General features: G+C 37.1%; 1 protein-coding gene across 10 annotated transcripts in view; it reads left to right on the top strand.

Annotated features, from left to right (window-relative positions):
- Positions 1-13,443, top strand: part of NRXN3 (neurexin 3) — a 1,648,091-nt gene that overhangs the window by 639,756 nt on the left and 994,892 nt on the right. The window lies entirely within an intron of this gene.

Below are 13,443 nucleotides of genomic sequence, written 5' to 3' on the forward strand. Positions count from 1 at the left end.
ATGCACTAGGTTAGATAGAATGAAAAATATAAAAGAAGTACAGGTATGTAACGACAGTCCCTATGTTCACACAGTTTATAGTTTCTTAGGTTAGAATGATCTTTATGTTTTCCTACCAGATGATTTAGGGTTCTGTGGAGACAGATGTTTATGATATTATTATTTTGGTAAAGATAAGTAAAACAAACAAGACAAAAACCTACCTGCTGGAAGTTATCTTTCAAAGATTTGTTAATCTCTTCTGGTAAAACTATAATGAGTTATAGGAAAGGATTGGGAGGAAATTTTTCAGCTTTACTTTTAGAGTAAAAAAAAAAAAAATCATCCCAAAGCCTAGTGGGTGTGTCAAACCTGTGCTTTCCTGAATATGTCTGTGAACCAGCATTTACTGCTAGTAATTGAAATCATGAAAAGAAACAGTTTTAGCACAGGAAAACAAAACCAGTTTTCTACCAAATTCTAAGATCCCAGAGACAATGAATGTTGCCGTCAAAAATCATTTGAATGCAGTGTATCAGGAAGTGTTTTTCAAATTTAGCAGCAATATAGGTTTTAGTTTGGGGTATTGCTCTACTGGAGATTCACTCACTATTATATATCTTCCTAGAATACACAGATATCTCTTATAGCCCTTCCAAGGAGAGCTTGTTATTGAAATGCCACAGGACTTTATAGTCACAGTATTTTATCTCTAATCTTTCTATGGATTAGGTCCAAAGATTGTCCTATAAAAAGGGAAGAGCCCAGAGATGGTATTTCTAGTCATGATTCAGTAGTAAGTAGCTGTGTGACCTTGGTCAGGACTCTTAACCATCTCCCTGAGTCTTATTTGCTTTTTGGTACAATGAGAGGATCAGAGTATTTGAACCCTATGTCTCTTCTTAGTTCTGCCCATGTTGCTATGCACAGCCCTAATCGGTAGCTTATGACTGTTCTATAAAACTTTCCAAGCACACTGTACCTACACACCTTCCCTAGGTGATTTTTTTTAGGTTTTTCACAGTTGCAGAATAACGTTTCCCATGTGGAAAGCTGGATTACATACCATTTTGGTTCAGCATGTTTTTCCTTATGCTGGTAACAAGACTGAAGACATGAAAAAACATAGATTTTTTTTTTCTTATGACGTCCACCTCAAGAATTTAGAGGATATATCCAAAGTATAACTCTTCTAAAATTAATAACCATTTTTGAAGTAACTATACATCAATTAATCTAAATCCTTCTTTAATCTCTAGTGAATTTATGATGCGTATTTTGCGTACTTGGAAACCTGGAATATCAATTATTTTATAAACCCTTTTTCAGTCAACAGCAAAGTAAGATTATTGATGCCTTTTTACTCCTTGTTATATCTCTTTAACCATCTTGAAAGCTGTCTCCTCTGAAGCTTTTCCAGAGGATGAAGTTCAGTGCAGTAACAAGGTGGCAGATGTATCTGTAGACTTTTAAGGCCTTCCTATAGTCATTCTGCCCTGTAGCGTGTCTTATGGATAAATAATATTATCTCTAAAGGTGATACTCAACTCTCCTTGTGCTGTGCATGTTTCTTTTTCAGACCCATGGCTACATATGTTATTGAATAAAAAATGTTTTCATGTTATACATTAAGTATAAAATTGTTTAGGTAAGACTTGTGCTCCTATATAGGATTATGGTAACTGTGAATTGCTTTTCTTCTTTTCAAAGGGATAGGTTAGGCATATTTGCTGTCTTTGCCAAACCTTTTCTCAATTTGTAGACTTCTGAATATGTAGATTCCCCCTCTTTTTTAACATTCACATTATAAAATGAACAGTTAGGATGAGCCAAAAAAAAAAAAAAAAAAAAAAGCCCTGCATATAGCAATGCTGAAGGAAATTATTCAGGCAGTTTTAGGGCTAAAACTCACAGTCCTTAGAAGCATGGAAGCTGTAGAGCCTTGAATGAGGCTCTACAAAGATTGGAATTTTTAGAAATTTGACTTGTTCATACTTTGTAATTACTTAAAGGAAATCCAAGCTCTCTGAAATTAGAAAGGTGAAATTAACAACTCACTGAGTCCGTGCGTGTGTCTATGGTTCATATCTACAAATAAGTGCCTACTCTGCAAAACATCTTGGGGGATATAGGCATTCTCTAAAATAATTCAGGCATTATGAGGAGAGAGAGAATAATAATTTAGATTGTTGGGACAGGGCAGTCAGATGGATATGAATAGGGAAGCACTATTCCCAGCAGAGATATTATCTTAAGATCCCCAAAGAGGAAGGTTCCATGTGTGCATGGGAAGAGTGACTGCAACTTGAGATGCATTATAGATGGTGGGGTGGGGAGGAAACAAGGGACATTCCAATGTATATTAGGTAGAAACTGCAGAACGGTAGGTGGAGGGTGGAAGGGAGAAAGTATAGTGGAGGTTATTGAATGCCGAGACAAGGAGAAGCAAACTCTTAGGTAATAACGCTTACCCAAGATTCTGAATTAGTTTCTCCTGCTCAGCCTTTCTGGATGGTGTGGGCTTCTGTGGATGGGAGGTGGAATGTTGTGAAAAGAAGGTAAGCTTATGAAGGAAGGTTCCAGAAAATTAGCTTGCTAGTGGATTCCTCTGGTGGTAGAGAGTGTTTATACCGTGCGTCAGCCTTCCTCTCCATATGAGGTACATAGGGAATTCATCTGCACAAAGCACCTGACAGGCCAGTAGTGCTGGGAAAGCCTGTGCGAAGTAATGGAAGAGCAGATGTCACTGACAGGGTGACCTCTGACTGTGGCCATCTCGGGGATTTTAACTTTAGAGACAGTCTTCAACTTACCATGTGGACCTGTTATGACACTGGAAGATTTCTCTTGGTTGGGAGAGAAAATGGAGAGGTAGCTTTTTGTTTGTCTGTTTTTGGGGGGTTGGTAGGGAGGAGGCGGGGGGTAGGTGGTAGGGAATGTGTATGTGTAGATTTTTAGCCTGGTAGGTAGATGTTGGAATCACATTCTACCTTCAGCAGAGCAATTGAGTTCCTCCTCATCTGAAAAGAGAGGCAGGGATGAAGGCTGTCCAGGGAGTAGGGGTCTCAGTGTTGCCCTTTATTTGGACATTTACAGTCTTGAGACCAACAGGACTTAAGTGAAGCTAATTAACAAAGAGTACAGTCAACTTCATTTGGGGTTTATCAATTCCTCAACTACTTTGGAATTCTACTCTTCCTCACCCTGACATTGGATCTTTGTATTTCAGATCTGGTTTTATAGACATTTAAGTTCTTGATTGAGTCAGGTCTTTGGAGGACATTTTTTTGTTAACTTCTGATTGAGCCTTTATTCTCCTCCACATGACTCCTTAACTAGCACATTTGAAGTGTTTGTTCCCAGGGGAAAGTTAAAGTCAAATATGTGAGCTCATTTTCTCCCTATTAAGTAAAGTCTTCAGAGTTTGCAATTCCAGGTATTCAGTGTTTCACGCCTTTGGTGCTCTTTTAGAAATCTATGTATTTTTGTACGTTTTCTGTAGGCATGGATGATCCATAGGATCAAATCTGGCTTATGTAAGTCTGGAATAAAGAGTAAGAAAACCCAAAAGCCAATAATAACGTTAAGCCATCTCTTTTCTCCCATCCACAATGTGGCTCTTTAAATTTTCTGTTCTGATGAAGCATGGGGAGCTCTCAGTTTACCTACGTCTACCTGATATGAGCCCCATGTGGTTGAGCTTTCGTAGCCAGGTTGAGTTGATGACAGAAAGAAGAAGATGGAACACCTCTCCCCAGACCTCCCCCTACACTTCATAGTACTTCACTGTTTACCACGTTGTTATTTGCTGGTACAGTTGTTAGTGCTTAGCCCTCAACAAAATCATCGGCTTATTTAGGGTCTGTGATCTTGCCATACGTATGTCATCTCCCAAAGTACAAGGATAGCTTAAGAACCCACATGTCCAATACATAGCTGTTTACCGTTGTATTGTCTTGACAAGGAATATAGAATGCCTTCCTTTTATTCATACTTTGATCTGTAAAGGGCATGGAAGGAGTGAAAAGACACAGGGTCACTTCAGACACGTTTCCTTCCCTCTCTCTTGGTCCCCCCCCATCGTCACTTCAATCACCCATTTCTCACCTTTCCTCTAAGGATCTTGGTTCTCTGAGAAGCAGGGACTACTGAGGATCATATCCTAATATTATGATCCTAAAACTCAGAACTTTGTGGCAGGGAAAAGAATGTGTGTGCTTAATTCCTTTCTCTTTGACTGTCTGACCCTATGCTATTACTAGCCATGAGATGAAAATCTCAAGGCTGAAATAACATTATTAGCAAAGCATTTAACATTTAATTAAATGTTTTATGTATAAAGTGCTTTATGTGTAAATGTTTTATATGCAAAGTATCGTGCTGAGTGTTTTATGTGCATTGTCACATTTAATTCTCATTACAACTCTGTATTAGCTATTTTGCAGGTATTATTATCATCCCCCATTATATAAATGAGGAATGAGGCTTAAAGAGATCAAATAACTTGCCCAGTGTCCCCTAGCTCTTAAATGGTGAACTCAGGATTCAGATTCGTGCTTAACTTCTACCCTCAACCGCCTTTGTCTTCTATAACCCTTAACCCAAGAAAAATCAGTCTTTTATGTACTAACTGCCATAGATTTGATAGTTGAGGCAAACAGATATTTTTCTAATCTCACTCTTGCAGTACCCCGTTGGAATAAATTTTAGAGGTTGGAGCTTCTGTCCACCAACTGCACACTAATCTCTTAGAATTGTCATTTTGGGTTATGACAATTATGATGCATGTCTTTTCATGAAAGAAGTGGAACTGGGGGAGAACATTACCACCATTAGCATTTTCTGCATTGGTGACGTGAAGGACATTGTTCTAGGTGATCATTATATATGTGTGTCGTGTATATTATCAGATGTTGTCTTATCAATAGTTCCCACTAATTTGCATAAAATTCCCCACAAAGCTAAAGCAGGATTGAGAGTTATATTAACTGTAATTGTAGAATAGAATCATGACATAAAATACAAGTTATGTTGTATGGAATATAACTTTTACAAGTTATTTTAAATATTTTTTTTTTTTAATTTTATAGCTACTTTATTTATTTCTTTCTTTATTTTTGGCTGTGTTGGGTCTTCAGTTCTTGCGAGGGCTTTCTCTAGTTACGGCAAGTGGGGGCCACTCTTCATCGCGGTGCATGGACCGCTCTTCATCGCGGTGCGCGGGCCTCTCACTATCGCGGCCCCTCCCGTTGCGGGGCACAGGCTCCAGACGCGCAGGCTCAGTAGTTGTGGCTCACGGGCCCAGCTGCTCCGTGGCATGTGGGATCTTCCCAGACCAGGGCTCGAACCCGTGTCCCCCGCATTAGCAGGCAGATTCTCAACCACTGCGCCACCAGGGAAGCCCCTACAAGTTATTTTATAAGTTATATTATATGGAATCACAGAAGTACGGGCTTCATTATTATGAAAATTAATTTTTGCAAGCCAAATAGAAGATTTATGCCAGGAATTTTAGTAGCTTTACATACTCTTTCTATTTATTTTGTGTGTGTGTGTATATGTGTATATATATATATATATATATATATATATATATATATATATATATATTAGTAAACACTGATACATGTTTAGAATTTTTGGTCTTAACTGAATGAAGCTTTAAAAGAGTTGTTTTTTTTTTTTGAATCATGCTGAATATTCTTGAGAACAGACTTCATGCTTTCTTAAAATTTGCTATGAGTTGCTTTGATAACATTAACATGGGTATCAGAATAATACAAACTCAGGAAACAGACACATGACTTACCAGCTCATTTCTCAGAGCCTTGTCACATGCACCCTTCTTATTTCATGTGTATGTTGTAAGTAGAAGTGCATGATCCTGTATTGTCACAGAAAAACAGTCTGAATGTTCATTGCCTAAAGGAATCCTGTGTGTGTGTGTGTGTGTGTGTGTGTGTGTGTGTGTGGGTGGGTGGGTGTGGGTGTGGGTGTAGTCTTTGATAACTACTCTGAATTTAATTCTGTTGTAACCATGCTCTTATAACCTGACATCAGTAAAACCAAGTATAAAGTTACCCCCATGAGTAACCAATGTCTCACTCAGATTTTCTGTTAATTCAACTAGCTTCCCATCTTCTTATTTCTTCTAGGTACTAGACCTGCTTTTCAATCTATAAAGCCAGTATAGGGCAGCTTTACTTATTCATTTATTTAACAAATATTTTTTGATAGGCACAGTTCTAGGCATTGAAGATGCAACTGTGAACAAGACAGATAAATTGAGTTTGCATTCTCGCTGAAACAATAAACAAGTTAAAGTCCCTAAATAAGGTAGTTTAAGTTAGTGATGAATGTCGAGAGAAAAATAAATCAGAGCAATGTGGTACTGGGATGGAGTGGGCATACTATTTTATATTGGCTATTTAGGGAGGCCTCTCTAGTTGGTGACATTGAACTTAGATCCAGATAAGAAGAAGCAGTCAGGCATGAGAATATCTATAACAAGATTGTTCAAAGCCAAGGGCACACACATCAAGAGTACACACAGTAAGGTATGAACAAGTTTGGCACGTTTGAAGAACAGATTGACCAGAGAAGTTTAGAGAGCAGATATTTGCAGATAAAGATTTGTTAGTGTTGATAGTTGTGTAAATGTTCACATAGCTTTAGGAGAGAAGTGACTTTAGCTTAAGGTAAGTAAAATGTTCTGTGCCAGCAATATGTCCCTAGGGGATTCTTTATGATTTTAGAAGTTGGATTAATGTCTAGTTTGATCAACAGACATACCAATTAACTTTTGTCATATGGTTTGTTTGCTTACATCTCTAATCTGTGTTTATATAATGTGCCTGTATAATTTACTGGTTGTATAGAATGGCCACCTGTTCATTACTTCATTCAACAACCATTTACCAAGGTCCTACTATACGGCAAATTGAGTCTTTAGTTCTGGGTATGCAAACATGAATAAGATGCTGCAGTTACGGAAATAAATACAGAAATAGGATCCTAAGTGTATTTACTGGGAAATACATTTTCTCAATGTTAAGAATATGAAAAATAGTAAAAGGAACTTCAGAAAGAGAGTGGAATTGATCAATAAAGGTGATAACAGCTGATGTGTAGAAGGTTAAAAAATACCTTGGCTGTCTAAAAAATCTTTTGACATGTACTTATAAAACTGAATTAAGGCTTTCTATGATCTCTGTTATGGTGGAGTCCTTTATAAATTTAAATTAATATCACTACTAATGCATCTCTCTGGATAGTAGTGCACTTGTGATTTGCAAATAGGGCCCCAGACCTCAGCTAAACTCCTGCTCAACATGCAAGATGATGAAGCCCTTTACTTGGCTCTCCAGCTCTGTTAAAACCATGGGCATCCCCATGGGTCTCCAAGTCAGGCAGGATGACAACATCTTTTAGTCTGACAAGGAAATTAACAGATTTTCTGAATTTATAATTAATCCGGGTTTAAAATAGGTTATGTACTTATTATAACCTCTTATTCTGAGGTTCGAAGTTTAGAAGTCTACACTTAAAATGTTATCTGTGCAACCCCCAAAGAGCTGTCCAAGGTGCTGAACATATACTGGCGAGTCAGCACCCTTAGTCTTTGTGCTTGAACTACTCTTTCCTGCCTTTGCCTATCCAGGTTACCTGCCCTGATTACTCTTTAATTGATCTTAGCAACCATGTGACACATTATTGTCCTGACTCCGGCTTGTTTCACCTTCTAACCTACTGCATTTTTCAACTTGTATTTAACCAGATACCAATTAAATTTTGCACCTAGAGCCTCCCACACAAGTATCTTGGCTCACAGTTCTATTTGCTGAAAGAATGTGATCGTTGATTTTACCTTCAATTATAAAGTGATTTAAAATTTTTATTTAAGTCCGTGAAAAATAGAAGAAGCTCTAAAAATAGCCTTGAAATCATTAATTCATCTAATAATCCATAAAATCAATTGAAAATATAAGCATGATCTATCTTTTCCTTCTTTCTTCTTCTTCCTCTTCCCCCTGTTCATCCTCCTCCTCTTGTTCATCTCCCTTTCTTTTTCCTCCTCCTCTTCCTCCCTCTCCTTCTCTCTCCTCCTTCTCTTTCTCCTTTTCCTCTTCTTGCCATTGTCATCATCATTATGAACATAATAGGTAAGGATATTTTAACTGGTGAAATATTTATATAAAATGTGGCGTTTTGCTTAAAAGTGGGTTATAAAACAATTTTATGACAATTTAGGCTTAATAGTTTAAAAATAGAATATATATAAGCATAAGTAGTTTCCTGTGAATATTTTATCTTTGAACTTAGTAATTTAATTATTCTCATTAAAGCAAATGGAGACCAGTCCTTACTAGATACCTCTAGCTTCTTTTAGGAAGGATCGCTTCCTTGCTAACTGGAAAACTCAAAACATTTAGTTAGAGAGCTGGGGTTAGTGTTGTCAGTCAATGATTAGGGCAAGGGTTTTACACTGTGTCCCACCTAAACATCATTCTATAATTTCACCCATTGTGAAGAATATATAAGAAGAATAATATATAAGAAGAATAATAACTGGTTAAGAATAATAATAATAATAATAATAATATATATAAGAAGAATATAATAATAATAATAATATATAAGAAGAATATAATAATAATAATAAAATATAAGAAGAATATAATAATAATAATATATAAGAAGAATAACATGACTAGACTGGTTAAGAATCTAAGCATTTTGATCAAACAATCGAGATTATTATTTTAGATCTAAAATTTCTTAGCCATGTGATCTTGGGTAAATATCCAACTTACGAATCTATGTTTTTTCACCTGTAAACTGGACATGATAAAACATCCTCACACTGAAGATTGCTATTAGGATTATATGAGATAATATATACTTAAAAGTTTAGTGCAGAAACTGACACCTAGTAAACATTCCATAAAAGTGAATTATCATTGTCATCACTATCTTAAGCCATTAACCTTAACCTTTTTGTGCTTGGCCTGGCCTTAGAAAATTAAAAGTACCCTATTCACTATGGGTATTTGACATTTGCTGGGAGTAAGTTGGTAGTAGTATCATACATGGCACCCAGCTAATGTCTCAACTTGAAATACTGTGAGCTGTGAGGAAGGACAGGGAAGGTAGTGGTTACCCATTCATGAACAACCATTCTTACCTCACAATCAACCAGTTGATTACAATTGATCTGTTGCCCGTGCACTCATAGTGACATTTAGAATATATTACATTACCATTTCTCTTAACATGGTGGTTAAAATTCAGTAGGCAGATAATGTCATATTGACATAATGAGTAAAATAATGATTGATAGTGAAGTTGTAAAAGTAAGAAGGTTCAATGTGTTTGAAAGTCACAGAACTTTGAAAAGTGCAAGAGGTAAGGAATACTGATGAATAAAATGTGACAACTTGACACTTGCTATGAATATAGAAATGAACCAAGGAATCTATTAAACTAGTCATTCTTAAAGAGTACAGCCTATAGAAGTGTAAATATAGCTAATAAAAGTACCTTTTAAATTTAAATATCTATCAAACCCTCCAGAGGAAAAAACTAGATTTATACTTCATGACTTGCTCAAAATCAATGTCTTGCCTAGCATCATCTACAGTAAAGTAGTTCTAGTTTAAAATATATTAAAGTGGATACTTCTAAAATTAGGTTCTTTTGGAATTAAACAAAAGGGACTATGTTTTTCCAGGGACTGCTGTAGATGTCACTTTTTAACAAGACAGATAAGGCAGTCAATATATAGACGTTTCATTTTATGGCCAAAACTAACATTTATTCAATCAGTGAGAGATGTCAATTAGAACAGCACAACTTAGGCCACGGGGAAATTGCAGAGCCCCTAACCAGAACATGAGCATTATGTTATCAGATAGGTGGCAGTTGTTGCTTCCATAATGACCCTTGCTCTTTACTGCAGTGTCAGAATCCGGGGAAAGAAAAAAACAAATGGCAACTAATTTATCACCAGATTCATAGCCAAATTACCAAAACTTCGAACTAATCAGGTCTGTTTTACAAATGAATAATGACATTCAGGGCCTCTTTGGTTATACAGATGTTTAGATTGCTGATGTCCTAAGATTTCCATAGTCTGTGCTGGCTTTAAAGTTGAGATCAAATTGTTCTTATGTGCCCAGGGTAGCATAACTCTAAGATGAAGGTGTTCTGGGGAAAGAAAAGGAAAAAAGAGCATTTTTTATCTTCACACTGAAAAAGTCATTGCACTGAAAAAGTGCCAACAAACCCTAAATAATTTTGTGTTGATTATACTAAATTAGAATAGTGATAGCTATAATCATTTGATCCCCGAGGCATTAATGAAAGTACAGCATTATTTTGTGTGGAATATGTATCATTACCCTTGAGCTTAGGAATGAATGATTATTAGTAAGTCTGATTAAATCTGGAAGCAGTGACACAAGCTATCTTTAACCCACTAATGACAGGGCCATATTGTAATTTTATGATGAATGAATACAGTTTAGCATTTTTAGCACTTGGTGGGGAAAATAAGAAGTCTGCATTCATTTTCTTGATTAGACTGCAAAGTAGTACAGAGAAGCTCATAAGGAATGCTACTTAATGAAATAGTGTTCCTGCTGGTTGATTAGCCTATCATAGCTCCCAAAACCCACAGGATTGGTTATCTTTATATGATCAACGATATTATTAAGCAACATTCTAGAGATCATGAATTCCTAGATGCAGGAGTATAAAAAAATAAAAATACTATCACTTTGCATGTATATATTTCCCTTATCTTTCCAAATGCTTTCATGTGTATTTTATGGTTTAATATCATAGTAACTGTTAGAGTGAGTTAGACTTTTATTACTTGTTTTATGAGTAAGAAAAGCGCAATACAGTTTAGGTACTTCCTAAAGTCCCATAGACTGTCAGAAAAAACCAGCATGGGAACCCCAGTGTTTTGGATTCAAGTGTAATATATTTTTTTGGCCTCTGTGGAAAATTAATTTTATTTTATAATTACAGACAAATTATTTTTTTGATTGTCTCTTTTAAAAAGGATATCTATTCTGTATGCATAGATACTATTAGAGATTCTTACTGATCAAATGGGTAACAGCCCTGGCTTAAGTTTTAGTGCTAGACAAAACTGTTTCTACAATCCCCAGACAGTTTAGGACAAGTTCTGATCCCAGCATAGCATCTGACACTCAGTGGTAGCTTGGTAAATATTAGTTCTGTCAACTGAAAAAAAAATTCACAATGTGAGAGTTGTGAGTTAAGTTTTATTTGGGGCAAAAGGAGGACTATAGCCCTGGAGACAGCATCTCAGATAGCTCTGAGGAACTGCTCCAAAGAGGCGGGGGGAAGGTCAGTATTATCTATGATTTTAGTGAAGGGGGTACCTGCAGTCAAGCACACATATTGGCAGAGGCTTGCTGCTGGTCACGAGGAGCAGATGTTACTGATGATTTTAGTGCTTTTCTATAGATTCGAGGAGATGCAAGAACTTGGGCTCATAAAATCTTCTCCTGAAAATATCTAACTCTCCAAAGGCCAGTTCTGCCAGTTTTTCCCAGAGCACAGAGTGCCTCATTCCTGATCTCCACCCTGAACTCTTTTCAGGGTGTGTTAAAGGTCAGCGGCTGCGGTGGCTAGTGACTTAATCCTTGCAGAGGCAGATGGCCAGTGCCAAATTTTAGTTGGCAGTTCCTTTTCTTCTAATTCTTTGTGTGACCTTCTGTGGTCTAATGAAGGAACTTTTCAGTCTTCAGTTGACCTAAAAACAATGTTGATGGCCTACTTGATCTTATCTATAAAACTGTTCACAGGTGATTACTCAGTAAAAAAATAAAAATTAGTGACAGTAAAGCCAAACCCTGCAGGGCTAGAGGGAATTTGTATTTAGTTTCCCTCAAAGCCAAAGCATTTCTACTTGAAACAGAGTTTTGCAGATGAATGGCATTCCCTTTCTCTAAATATTAGCATCATAATGGCATTCAGTTGAATAGCTTGAATTTAGGACAATCAGAGCCAAAAATTTTAAGTTACAGAAATCCTACAGGTCCTGCTTGGCATGTAACAGATCAGGTTCTTTGGGGAAGATAAATGGAGAAATGAATCATTGTAATACAGTGAAATACATGGTAAAAAGAGTATGGATAAGGGGCAATGGTAGTGCCTAGGATAGAGAAAAAAGAAATATCTTGGGAGTGGGTGGGAGGGAGGGAAAACTATGAAAGGGACATTTGAACATCAAACTAAACAAAGCCAGAAACCTTGGAATTATCCCTGGCACTTTCTTTCCCTTACCCTGCAAATATTCTATCAATGATTGCCAATTTCACCGCTAATCATTTCTCTGCTCCATGTCCTTCTCTAAACCCATCACTGACCTACATGGAGTTCTCATCATCTTGATTTAAAATGGGCTGGCTTATTTGGTATTCCCATTTCCAGGCATATCACCCTCAAAACCGTCATCCAGACTATTTAAAACCTTAAAGCTTAGCACCACCTCCCCCTTGCTTGAAACCCTGCAAGGGTTTCTTGCTGCCTATAGGATAATATCTATCCTGATGATTCTCTGTGGTCTGGCCTCTCCCTACCTCTCATGATATGTTTATGCTGCGGAATTGTTTGTCCTTTCAAGAACATTACACTCCACTTCATGCCTCCATGCGTTTTCCTCTTTTTGTAATACCTTTTCATATCCTTTCCCAACAGGGTGAGTTCTATATGTCTGTCGTTCAGTGTCCCTAATCCAGTAAGATGTTGCAGTTCTCCCATCTCAGATCTCCACTGAATCAAGTGCAGTTCTCTGTTTTTTAGAGCACCTGTGCACACTGTATCTCATTCATGTTTGTATTTCCCATTAAGTGCAATACTTGGCACATAACAGTTGCTCAACAAATGTTGGTTGATCTGATCATAACAATAACATGGATGGATAAGTAGGTAGTTGCTAGGACAACAAGTGTAGAAATGACAAGGAGGTATAAAATCAAATGGCATAGTGTAATAATTTTCTGTTGATGAGCAACATACTACCACAAATTTAGTGGCTTAAAACAGCATCCATTTATTATCTCACAGTATCTATAGATCACAGGTCAGGGTGGGCTTGGCTGGATTTTCTGCTCATGGTCTCAGCTTGATCTTCAGGCTGAAATCAAGGTGTTTGTTGGATTGAATTGTCATCTGGAGATTGGTGAGGTAACAGCTGCTTCAAAGCTTCCTTGGATTTTTGGCAGAATCTATTCCTTGTGGCTGCAGAAGTCATGGCAGCTTGCTTCCTCAAGACCAATGGTGGAGAGTGTCTCTATTGCTTCAAGTCTCTGCCTCCAGGGAAGGCTTAGGCTGTCTTTAAAGGGTTAGCCTGGTTAGGTTGGGCTCATCGAGGATAGTCTTTCTTGATTAACTCAGAGTCTTTAATGAGGGATCTTACTTACATTT

This window comes from Balaenoptera acutorostrata, chromosome 3 (assembly GCF_949987535.1).
Source record: "Balaenoptera acutorostrata chromosome 3, mBalAcu1.1, whole genome shotgun sequence".
In the NCBI taxonomy this organism is placed as follows: domain Eukaryota; kingdom Metazoa; phylum Chordata; class Mammalia; order Artiodactyla; family Balaenopteridae; genus Balaenoptera; species Balaenoptera acutorostrata.